The sequence below is a fragment of the Triticum aestivum genome, chromosome 2B, assembly GCF_018294505.1.
Source record: "Triticum aestivum cultivar Chinese Spring chromosome 2B, IWGSC CS RefSeq v2.1, whole genome shotgun sequence".
Lineage (NCBI taxonomy): Eukaryota > Viridiplantae > Streptophyta > Magnoliopsida > Poales > Poaceae > Triticum > Triticum aestivum.
Genome location: NC_057798.1, coordinates 567,448,829 through 567,460,635, shown reverse-complemented (window position 1 = coordinate 567,460,635; position 11,807 = coordinate 567,448,829). Strand labels below are relative to the sequence as shown.

The 11,807-nt window shown below is 47.5% G+C and overlaps 1 pseudogene; it reads left to right on the top strand.

Annotated features, from left to right (window-relative positions):
* The first annotated feature begins 5,656 nt into the window (after positions 1-5,656).
* LOC123046078 (wall-associated receptor kinase 1-like) overlaps positions 5,657-11,807 on the top strand; it is a 9,393-nt pseudogene continuing 3,242 nt past the window's right edge.

Below are 11,807 nucleotides of genomic sequence, written 5' to 3'. Positions count from 1 at the left end.
TCTTGTTCCATGGAGGGTTGGGTTTTCTCTACATTGTTAGCACAACAACTAGAGGAAATACAAGCAATTTTATCTTGGAAACAAGACATAGCAAGCATATCATCATGAGATTTAGTCAAGCAATTTCTACATGATATGCAAGGACCATCAACACAAGCATGTGAAACATTTGGAGTGCTCAAGGTGTTAAAGTCCAAAGAAGAAGCATTGCAATAAGATAGTAGTGAAGGATCATCGATAATAAGCACACTATCATCATTCCAATGATCAACACTACTCACCATATCATTACCTTGTGGCAAACCACATGTAGGTGAAGTAGAGGCAGTTGAGAAGACAACACGGCGGGAGGTGGAGGAAGAACAATCATCCCCACAAATCTTGGACACACCAAATTTATCTTGAATCTTTGTCCACAACTCATGAGCATCCCGGAACGGCATGAGTTGAAAGATAACTACATTGCTCAAAGCATCGAAAAGCACATTAGAAGATTGAGCATTGAGATAAGAGTTTTTCTCATCCTCTAAAGATAATATTTGGGAATCCTTTGGAGGAGAAAAACTCATATCTACAATTCGCTCTAAATTTGGGTCCATGACCCTAAAGAGATTAAGCATGCGAATTACCCAAACATCAAAATTTGTGCCATCGAAACTAAGAGTGTCAGAGAATCCTAAACCCCTAGTCAACATCCTTACTCTCTAGGCGGTTAAGCCCTATAAAGAGAGACAAGGCTCTGATACCAATTGAAAGATCGTGGATGTCGCCTAGAGGGGGGGTGAATAGGCGCTTTTAACATAATTACGGTTTAGGCTTGAACAAATGCGGAATAAACCTAGCGGTTAATTTGTCAAGCACAAAACCTACAACAACTAGGCTCACCTATGTGCACCAACAACTTATGCTAAGCAAGATAAACTACAAGGTGATAGCAAGTAATATGACAAGAAACAATATGTCTATCACAAAGTAAAGTGCATAAGTAAAGGGCTCGGGTAAGAGATAACTGAGGCACGCGGAGACGACGATGTATCCCGAAGTTCACACCCTTGCGGATGCTAATCTCCGTTTGGAGCAGTGTGGAGGCACAATTCTCCCCAAGAAGCCACTAGGGCTATCGTAATCTCCTCACGCCCTCGCATAATGCAAGATGTCGTGATTCCACTAAAGGACCCTTGAGGGCAGTCACCAAACCCGTATAAATGGCAACCCTTGGGGGCGGTCACCGAACCCGTACACTTTGGCAACCCTTGGGGGCGGTCACCGGTACCCGTCAAATTGCTCGGGGTGATCTCCACAACCTAATTGGAGACCCCCGATGCTTGCCCGGAGCTTTACACCACAATGATTGAGCTCCGAACAACACCAATCGTCTAGGGCGCCAAGGCACCCAAGAGGAACAAGCTCTAGGGTGCCCAAACACCCAAGAGTAATAAGCTTCTCAATCTTCACTTCCACGTATCACCGTGGAGAACTCAAACCGATGGCACCAAATGCAATGGCAAGGACACACGGAGTGCCCAAGTCCTTCTCTCCCAAATCTCACCAAATCAACTAATGCTAGGGAGGAAAATGAGAGGAAGAACGAAAGAAGAACATGAAGAACTCCAACATCTAGATCCAAGGGGTTCCCCTCAGTTAGAGGAGAAAGTGATTGGTGGAAACATGGATCTAGATCTCCTCTCTCTTTTCACTCAAGAACTAGCAAGAATCATTGGAGGGATTGAGAGTTAGCAAGCTCGAAAAAGGTCAACAATGGGGGAAGAACACGAGCTAAAGAGATAAGGATCATTGGGGAAGAAGACCCCCTTTTATAGGTTAGGAAAAATCCAACCGTTATCCTCACAGCCCGCATAGAGCGGTAGTACCGCTCCTGGTGATAGAAGCCCTTTGAAAAACAACAACAAGGAGGCAAAAGGCCATTATAACCGCCAGAGCGGTACTACTGCTCATCCTCACGGTACTACCGCTCGTCCTCACGGTACTACCGCTAGGGATCACGGTACTACCTCAAAGGGTAGCGGTACTACTGCTTGTGAGCGGTACTGAAAAAATACACCCGTGCCTACCACCGCTGGACCTATGACGAGTTTTTGGTCCTGAGCGGTACTACTGCTCTAGTAGCCACGATAGTACCGCTCTGGAGAGGTAGTAAAAAATTACATCCGCTCCTGTCTGCGGTAGTACCGCTGCAGCCTTTTCAGAACACCAAAACTGCCACAACTTCTGCAAACGGACTCTGAATTCGATGAAACCAAGTTTTTTGGAAAGCTAGCGACAAGGGCTAACACAATCTTGATAGAAATGACAATAAGAAAGAAGTTATAAAAGGCCCAAATGAAAATGGTGAGAACCCTTCCTCAAATAAGACCAGTAAAACCTCCAACACCGAAAACGCAATAGAAGAGGCATATGAAATCCGTTTTCAAAGTACTAGAGCTTGTCATAAATATAACCACAAGCTCTAAAACCTCAAAAGAAAATACAAATAAGAATCAAGAAATATGATGCAAGGATGCAATGGTTTGAGCTCTCAATGAACGATACGATCAAGCTACTCACTTGAGAGCCCCCCTTGATAGTACAACTATCGATCCTATAACCCGGTCTCCAAACTATCACCATGAGACCGGTAAAATATAAAACCTATCAAGGGCGAACCTTTGCCTTGCATGAAGTCCACTTGAGCTAGATGATGACGATCTTGACTCCCTTAAGTTGGACCATCTTTCTTGATTGCGTTTGCTCGATGAAGACTAGTTGATTGCTCTCCCATACTCCACTATGGGTGAGCCACTCTTTGGCACATCTTCACAAGTCCATTGATACCATAATGGACGGCAAGCTACAAGCATGATTTCTTCGTGATTCTCCACTTGAACTTGCACAACACAACCTTGATTTGATGTCATCATCCATGGGTTGTATGTGATCTTCATCTTGACGCAAGCACATGGAAGCAAACCTAACCCCACATAGAACTCTCACAAAGACCATGGGTTAGTACACAAATCACAATGTACAATGCTTACCATACCATGAGATCACTTGATCCCACTCGATGTATCTTCTACGCTTTGTGTGATGATCAACTTGAATCACTCTATATACTTAGTCTTGATCAACCTTGACTCTGTCCAACTTTCTTCATTTGGATGATGTCTTGAAGGTAAACATTTATGATCACACAATCTTCTTCTTCTTCAAGACATGCTTGCAACAAGCTCAATACTCACATGACCAATCTTTGGATAATTCCTTAATAGCACCCTGGTCAACTCATAAACTACTTGAAACCAACACATGTACTTCAAGAAATGCCTATGGACAAATCATCCAAATATAACTCAATATAACCATTAGTCCATAGAGAATGTCATCAATTACCAAAACCACACATGGGGGCACCGCATGTCCTTTCATAGGTTGAGGGACTAATGTGTTTGTGAGTGTACACAGGAGTTATAGTCCCTGAATATTTGGTTTAACACATGGAAGACGACCCCTAAAATGTATTTTATTCAAGTGAAGAATTTAGTGATGAAATTGGTACGACCTTTGAAGAAATTGATGTGAAGACTTTTGTTTTCACAGTTTCTTTCTTCTTATTTGAGTCATAGAAAAACGTACTACTAAAGGGGGTCTAGGTGAAACATATTTCACATTTCCAAAGTGATTCTCAAAACCTATATATACTACTCTATCCGCTTCGAGTGAAGTCTTTGGAAATCTCCAGTACAGCTGACGAATTTGCTAGTGGTACTGACGAAGTTCATCTGGTCGCTGACAAATTTGGTCATACTGAGGAGTTAGGATTTTGCCAGTGCGATCTTCCTAAAAGTGAGGAAATTGAGACCCTGATGAATTTGAGAGTTCAAATTTCGACCATTGCTGCGCAGCGGGCTAGCTGTCGAGTGGATCCTTATCTTGACAATGGCCGAATCACACAAGGGCATTTATGACAATTCATGTTGGGTTGCCCCTGGCTATAAATAGTTATCCCCCACAACCACTTGTTGGTTGGCTGCTCCGAGGGAACTTGACACTTGTCATAAGAGAGCAACTCATCCTCTGCCGACTTTGAGAGAATCGTAAGTCAGGAAAAACCTAGAGCCAAAGTGATTGAGCATCACTGAGGAGATTGATCTGTGTAATCCGATGTCTGATACTTTTGAAGATTGTCATTCTCCCAGCTGTTTAGGCGTCAAGTTCTGAGCACACCAAGAGTCATTGTGGTGTGCCGGTGAACAAGTCTATGAAGGTTTTGGGAGTCTACCTTGAAGACTTACCATGAGTGATTTGGGCGAGGTCTGCGCGGCCTTAGCTCAAGAGGAATACTGTGACGACCGTGTGTCCTCAGAGTTGCGACTCAGCCGCCTCACGAGACGTACAGTTGATACAACAACTGGAACTGGTCTACCAAATCGCTGTCTTCATCGAGCCAGCCTGATTTCAAATTCCTCAACCCTTACCTTATGTTATTCCACTGCTGAAGAATTTGTGATTTACTTTCTCAAGAACTTGAACTGAAGCCTTTCATCATGATGCTTTCTATTTCTTCAGTTCGTCTTCCTCATGCTTGGATGACTGCATGATTGCATGTTCTTCATCTGTATGTATCATGTATGCATGTTTTTCATTTATGAGATGAATTAGTCTCCCCGTGTTTCTATTTCTTCATTCCAATCTTCGTCAAATTCCTTATAGTTTGGCGAATTTCAAAAATCTCCCATTCACCCCCTCTGGAAGTTAACCCGCACTTTCAATAGATATCAGAGCAAAGATACTTCCTTGTTCTGTGTGATTTTGGTTTAACCACTTGGAGTTTTAGTTATGTCGACCGCATGTATGAAGAAAGTATCTGCTGTGTACCCCATCTTCAACGACACCGACTATCCCAAGTGGAAGGCTTTGATGCGGAAGCGTCCCCTATCCATGAACAGTGAGGTGTGGACTGTCACTGAGATAGGATTGACTGACCACTGCAATATGGCGAATGCTGATGATATTCACAAGTGCACTCAGCTGGATATACGAGCAAGGGATGTCATCTGCTCCAGTCTATCTAGAGATGAGTTTAGACGATAGCCGCAACCGATGAGAGGCAGCAGTTTGGCGCGACGACAACAACTCGCATTTGTCAGGTTCCAACGATGGACCATCGTCGACACTATAGATCGAGCCCACACCGCCGCCTCGTGCCTTCCCCGACTGCAGCAGGCTCACTGACGCGCCCGGCCGCCGCTACCCGCCATCAAGCTGCAGGGGACCAAGATCGGTCCGCCGCCACCTTGGATCCCGGACGCAAAGGAGGTCCACCGCTGTCGCACCACATGGCCTTTGCCAGACAACGTTGCCGGCAGCGGCGGAGGGAGGAGGAGGCGCAGGGGGTCGAAGGGAAGCCCGGTGGTGGCCGCCCGGTGCGGACCGGCGGCGGCCGCACGGGGTCGGGAGAGTGGGAAGAGTGTACTATTGAGGTGTGGCTTAATCATAGCCCCCCATTCATTGAAAAATTTGTGCTTTTTGATTGTAACTCTTTAAACTTTGAATAAACTTCATTTTTCCTGAAAAAACAATATCTTTTTGTACTCGAATTTAGCATATTTTAAAAACTGAATTTAGCACTTCTGACCAATTCCTAAAACTTGAACAAAGAGGAAAAACTAACTTAAAACCCTTAGGCCCCAAATCGCCACCATGGCCTCCGCCTCTGCTTCCCTCTCCTCCCTCGCTTCCTCCGCCGCCGCCGCCGCCGCGATCTCCTCCTCCCCGGGCTGCCCTCCTTCCAAACCCTTTCACGATCCAAAACCTCTTCATCTTTCCGTCAGACTATTCTCCCGTTTCGCCAAACCTCAATCGCTCTCCTGCTCCGGGCCGCATGTCCCCCGCGCCGCCACCGGCGACGGATCGGGTGCTGGGAACCGTGGGGGCGACTCGGGAGGAAACGGCGGAAAAGATGGAGGTGGAAACGATGGCGACGGCGGCGGCGAAGACGACTACGAGGAGGCCGAGTTCGGGCCGCTGCTCGGCTTCAGCGAGGTGGTGCGCCTCGCGACCGCCCGCGGCGTCACGCTCCCGGCCGACATGATTGAAGCGGCCAAGGACGCCGGCATCCGGGAAGTGATTTTGCTCCGATACTTCGATTTGCAGGTATACCGAATGGCGCACTTCTTTTCCTGAGGCCTAAATCCGGCGGTTTCCTCACCTCTTTCCATCCCCGCAGGCCGCACCATGGCCACTCGCCGCGATGATCCGGGCCTTCTCAGTGCTCCGCAACAGAATGCTCGCCGATCCGTCATTTCTCTTCAAAGTTGGCATCGAGGTATGTGCGATTCATCGTTGACTATTTTTGTATCAGAACTCAGAGCTGGTGTTTTTATATTTCAGTCCTATGCTATTTTGAAGTTGGGGTTCGAATGCAGGTTGTGATCGACTCCTGCTGTGCAACGCTTGCGGAGGTGCAGAAGAGGGGGGAGGATTTTTGGGCAGAGTTTGAGTTATACGCTGCTGACATTTTGATCGGGATTGTTGTTGATATCGCTCTAGTTGGGATGTTGGCTCCATATGTTAGATTGGGAAAGGCTTCTTCGTCAACGGGGCTGTTAGGGAGGTTCAACCGGATGGCTGGAGCTTTGCCAAGCAGGTGAAATCGTATTTCACTATAAGTTCCCACCACAGTGGATAGATAATATGAGAAGTAAAATAAGGCCCAGTTTGTAGTTTCATTTGTCATGACCATCAGATTCTATCCAAGAAATGGAATGAGATAGTGTGGATGGATTCTGTAGTATTCTTCTCAATACAATTTGTTTTCCAGTCCGACATGCTGATTTTATGGCCTCTTACCTGTAGTGTTTTTGAAGCTGAAAGGCCAGGCTGCAGATTTACAGTCCAACAAAGAATCGGGACATACTTTTATAAGGTAATGAATGAATCTTACATCAAAAGTATGCACTCTGAATATAGCATCATTATCTGATATTCTGTTTTGAATTGCTGGAGCTCCATTACGTTGTTTGAATCGGGTTGTTTTTATCCCAGGGTGTTTTGTATGGCTCAGTTGGATTTGTCTGTGGTATTATCGGTCAGGGAATTTGCAATATGATAATGAATGCCAAGAGGTAATGCTTGTGCCTTTTGTGCTTTTGATACATAATCATTTTTTCTCCCATTATACTATCCTTTTGTAAGGTCTTTCTACAGGATTTCTTTGTTGTTTGTTCACCACCTCAGTATTGCCAATAAATATTATTCTCAAATTATGTTTCTCTTATCTTGACTTGTGTGATTTTGCTTGGTTCTGTTCATTTTTCAGGAGTGTCAAAAAAACAGATGAAGATATTCCTGTTCCACCACTTATTAAAAGTGCTGCTCTTTGGGGTATGTATATTGTGTATTTTTTTCATTTTACTACTTATTTTACTTTGACCACATGTTCAGTAATTGCGAATGTGGGTTTGCTGTCCACTAAAGAGATATCTAACAGCTGAGACAGATAGACATATGATATGGGAAGCACCTGGGTGCTCCACACCCCATAGGAACATTAAATTCAAAAAAATACCGAGAAATTTGAAAAAAATCTGAGATTTTGGGATATCAAACCTGGGTTCCCTTTCCTGGAAACAGCCTCTCACAGAATTGTAGGGAAAGGCTGCATACAATAGACCCAAAGTGGTCGGACCCTTCCCCGGACCCTGCGCAAGCGGGAGCTACATGCACCGGGCTGCCTTTTTCTTTTAAACCTTGGTTCCTGACCTACTCCCGTGTGAAATTTCGTGAAAAAATACTAGGAAACGTATTCGTGGCAAAAAAGACAAAAAAAATCTTATTTATAGAAAAAAACTGTTTGGATGGATGTTGTTCGGACAGTATTTCCTTCGCCACGGATACGTCTCCTGGTATTTTTTCACTAAATTTCACACGGGAGTAGATTGAGAACCCAGGTTTGATATCCCCAAATTTCAGTTTTTTTTGGTATTTTTTACCTTTAATATTTGTATAAGGGTGTGGAGCACCCAGGAGCTCCTGTGCATTTTCCATATGATATGAGCATACTTTAATGTTTAATGTCAGTTTCTCTTGGTTTCACTAAAATTTCTTGAACATTTCTCTAACTATGTTAATTCAGACATTTCTATAAATTGTTTTTTTTACTTGCTACTCCTGATTTATGTCATTTCTTACTATTTATGTCATTTCTTTCTGCAGTGGGCTTCCTGATTTATGCCCCATACTAGTAGTAGCACATAACATTTCTATGTTCCATTCCTCAACTGACAATCAATGTTAACTTGTAGGCGTATTCCTTGCTGTATCGTCTAATACACGCTATCAGATCATCAATGGTCTGGAGCGAGTAGTTGAGGCATCACCAGTTGCAAAGGGTGCCCCTCCTGTTGCAATGGCTTTCACCGTTGGTGTCCGCTTTGCCAATAACATCTATGGTGGTATGCAGTTTATCGACTGGGCTCGATGGAGTGGTGTCCAGTAATGGTGAGTGATCCTGTTTTAGTTGTTCATCTTGTCATCATCTTACCAATAGTATGTCATGGAAAATCAATTTATACACCTATTCGTTGAAACATGAAATGCTTCTAGGTGATGTCCTACCATTATCTTGCATCATTTGGAAAGATGTGTAAACATTCCATTTTTTTAAAATAATTCTTGCAGACCCTAAGAAAACATCGAATTGTGCGGTATTCTTCAGGGAGGAATTCAAGCAAGAGATCCATACAAGCTTCGTTGTCAGTTTTTCACCTTTGCTGAGAGGCAAGCTGCAGCCCTGTGGTGAAATTCGGTCACTGGGAGAAGAGCGAAGAAGCAGATGATATTGCAACGTTGAAAGGTTGTCAGACATGAGCTATGAACAGTATCTTTTCAATTATTTCATTCCTGTACCAAGTCAAACACTCGTGTAACGTCGTCGTTTAGTTTAATCACATGAGTAATGTGATGTGAGTTGACTACCCAAAATAATGGTGTGGGAAGTAGGAAGGATGCCTATTACTACTATTGAAAAAAAAACTGAAAAAAAATTGTCCGCATCTATTTTGTGGGAATGATGGTCCAAATTGTCGGCTGACTTAAACCTCGCTGGCACACTGGATAATGACGGAAGTACATCTGCCGAAAATGACGTGACTGATTCATCATACGACTAGTAATCGATTGAAGAAGTCCTAGCATGACAAATCACAACTGAAGGCGTGTTGCAGCTTGCCTAGACCATCCAATCTGAACACGCGATGGGCATATACTCGAGGCGAAGCATGTGCTAGCAGCACAAGATGGTCCTGACCATGGCGGCTATCACTCTCATGCCGCTGCTGGTGACGCTTCTGGCCGCACCAGCCACGGCGGCCGCCGCGCCCGTCCGCCGTTGCCCGACGAGCTGCGGCCTGATCGACTTCTCCTACCCGTTCGGCGTAGGCCCCCGGTGCTCGCTGCCGGGGTTCAACCTCACCTGCGACGCCAACGGGCGCCTCCTGCTCGGCAGCCCCAGCGTCACGGTGGACTACACGATCTTGGCGAGCGGCTTCATTTCCTCGCTCGCCGTCAACATCGTGCGCACGGTGCGCATGGGACCCCGCGCCGGCGTCGGGACGGTCTCCGCCTCATGGGACGGCCCCGGCAGGCCGTTCGCCATCTCCGGCACGTCTAACATGTCGCTGTTCGTCCTCGGCTGCGGCGTCACGGCCACGCTGCTCGACCGTGGGGCTGCGGTGGGGAACTGCTCCGTGGCCTGCGCCGGGGAGGAGGTCATGCGGAGGCTGCCGGACGGGCTCTGCGTCGGCGTGGGCTGCTGCCGCATCAATGTACGCGTACACCTCCGGGCGTTCACCGTGAACTTGTCACGCACCGGCGACGGTGTAAGCCGGGACAAACTGACCTTCTTCGTCACCGGCCAGGGCAGGTACACGTTCCGGCCCAGCGATCTGGAGCGTGACATTCATCCCGACATGGTCCCTCCGGCTCGGCTGGACTGGGCCATCCCTGGCCAGCCAGACTGCCGGCACGCCATGGACGACAGGGTGACATATGCCTGTGTCAGTAACCAGAGCGAGTGCCGGGACTCGCCGATCGGAGGCTACGCCTGCCACTGCTCCCGGGGCTTCTCCGGCAACCCCTATGCCGTCGATGGCTGCGTGCCAGACCAAGGTGATCCCCTCCGTCTGTCATGACTAATGACATATGAATGGCAGTTGATATCTATTTCATGGACAAGTTTGGTCTGACCATTTTTTTCACTCTGTCCAACAGTTTATGGCTCCATTCAGCCGAAGGCGAACTGTCCGACGATGTGCGGGAACGTGAGCGTTCCATTCCCCTTCGGCACAGAGCTGGGCTGCTTTGCCAGGATCCATCTTTACCTGACATGTAACCCAGGGCGCTCTCCTGCCATCCTCCAAATGACCCAGCACTCATATCCATCGACGAGGGCGTGTTGAGGATTCAGAAGCGGTCCGACCCGGGTGATTTCTTGGGGGATCGAGACACCACGCTCTACTCGTTCTCTGGAGAATCGGGCATGGTGAAATGGGCTGTCGATGACCCGACGTGCAGGGAGGCAATGCTGAACAACAAGGAGTACAGATGCTTGAGCGCTCATAGCCACTGCGTGGATGTCACCGACGACAGAACAAGCAAGCATGTGGGATACAGGTGCAAATGCTCTTCCGGTTTCCAAGGAAATCCTTACCTCCAAGGTGGATGCACAGGCAAGTTCTTGATCTTTTTTTCGCGAATACACAGAGATTGCATATCTTTGCTTGATAGAAGAAAAGAGAATGAGTACAGCATAGGGTACAATACATGACATGAACGCAAGAGGGCATGATCATGGAACCCAGAGCAGAGAGACAAGGGGTGCTCAGGCCTCATTCAGTTTGAAGGATTTCACAGGCACAATGTAAGAATGAGGATTCCGGAGGAAAGATTTCTATAGATGCATTCGGTTTGTAGAAATTCCTTAGGAATACTATTCATTTTCTTGTTTTCTAAAGAAACCACACATCCACTCAAAGCTTATTTTTTTGCGTAGGAACGAGGCAATTCAATCCCTTAGGATGATGGCAAGTGTCATTGTTAGAGTACGTAATGGGCCCATTAGTCTTAGGGTTAATTAGAGATAAGGGTCGTTTGTTTAGGGGTCAAGTAAGCCTTGCTTGGGAGTCAAGTAAACCTCTCTATATAAAGAGAGGAGATGTATCAATCTAATCAAGTAAGAATTAAGAAGGAAATCCCTTCCCTCTTGCCCGGCCGTGGGCAAAAAGGCCCCCGGCCGGCCTTCTCGCGCCCTCCTTCTAGCAGCGTCATAACAATTTGGTATCAGGTAGCTCAGTTCCTATCATGTCTTCGTCGTCGCCCACCCCGTCGCTTCCGCTGCCGACCGTCACCACCGCGCCGCTGGCCGTCTACACCGTGCCGCTGCCCTCCCTGTCCGCGCCGCTGGTCGCATCCTCTGGCGCCGCCACCGCCCAGATGCCGGCGCCCTCCACCGCACCACCTGCCGCCGCCTACACCCCGGAGGAGATCACCGTTGTACTCAACGACCTCGTCACAGCCGTCCAGGGGATTCGGCTGTACCTGGCCAGCCCCTACGGGCCGCCGCCGCCCCTGCCGCCGACCATCGCCACGGGGCCGCCGCCCCTGCCGTGGTACTCGCCGCATCCAGGGGCCTCCACGGCGTTCACTCGGATGCTGCAGCCCCAGCTGCAGCTCCCGCCGCCGCCCGCCGCCGCCCCGCAGTGGCCGCAATGGCCGGCGCCGACTCCCGCCGCGCCTCCAGCGCGCGTCGC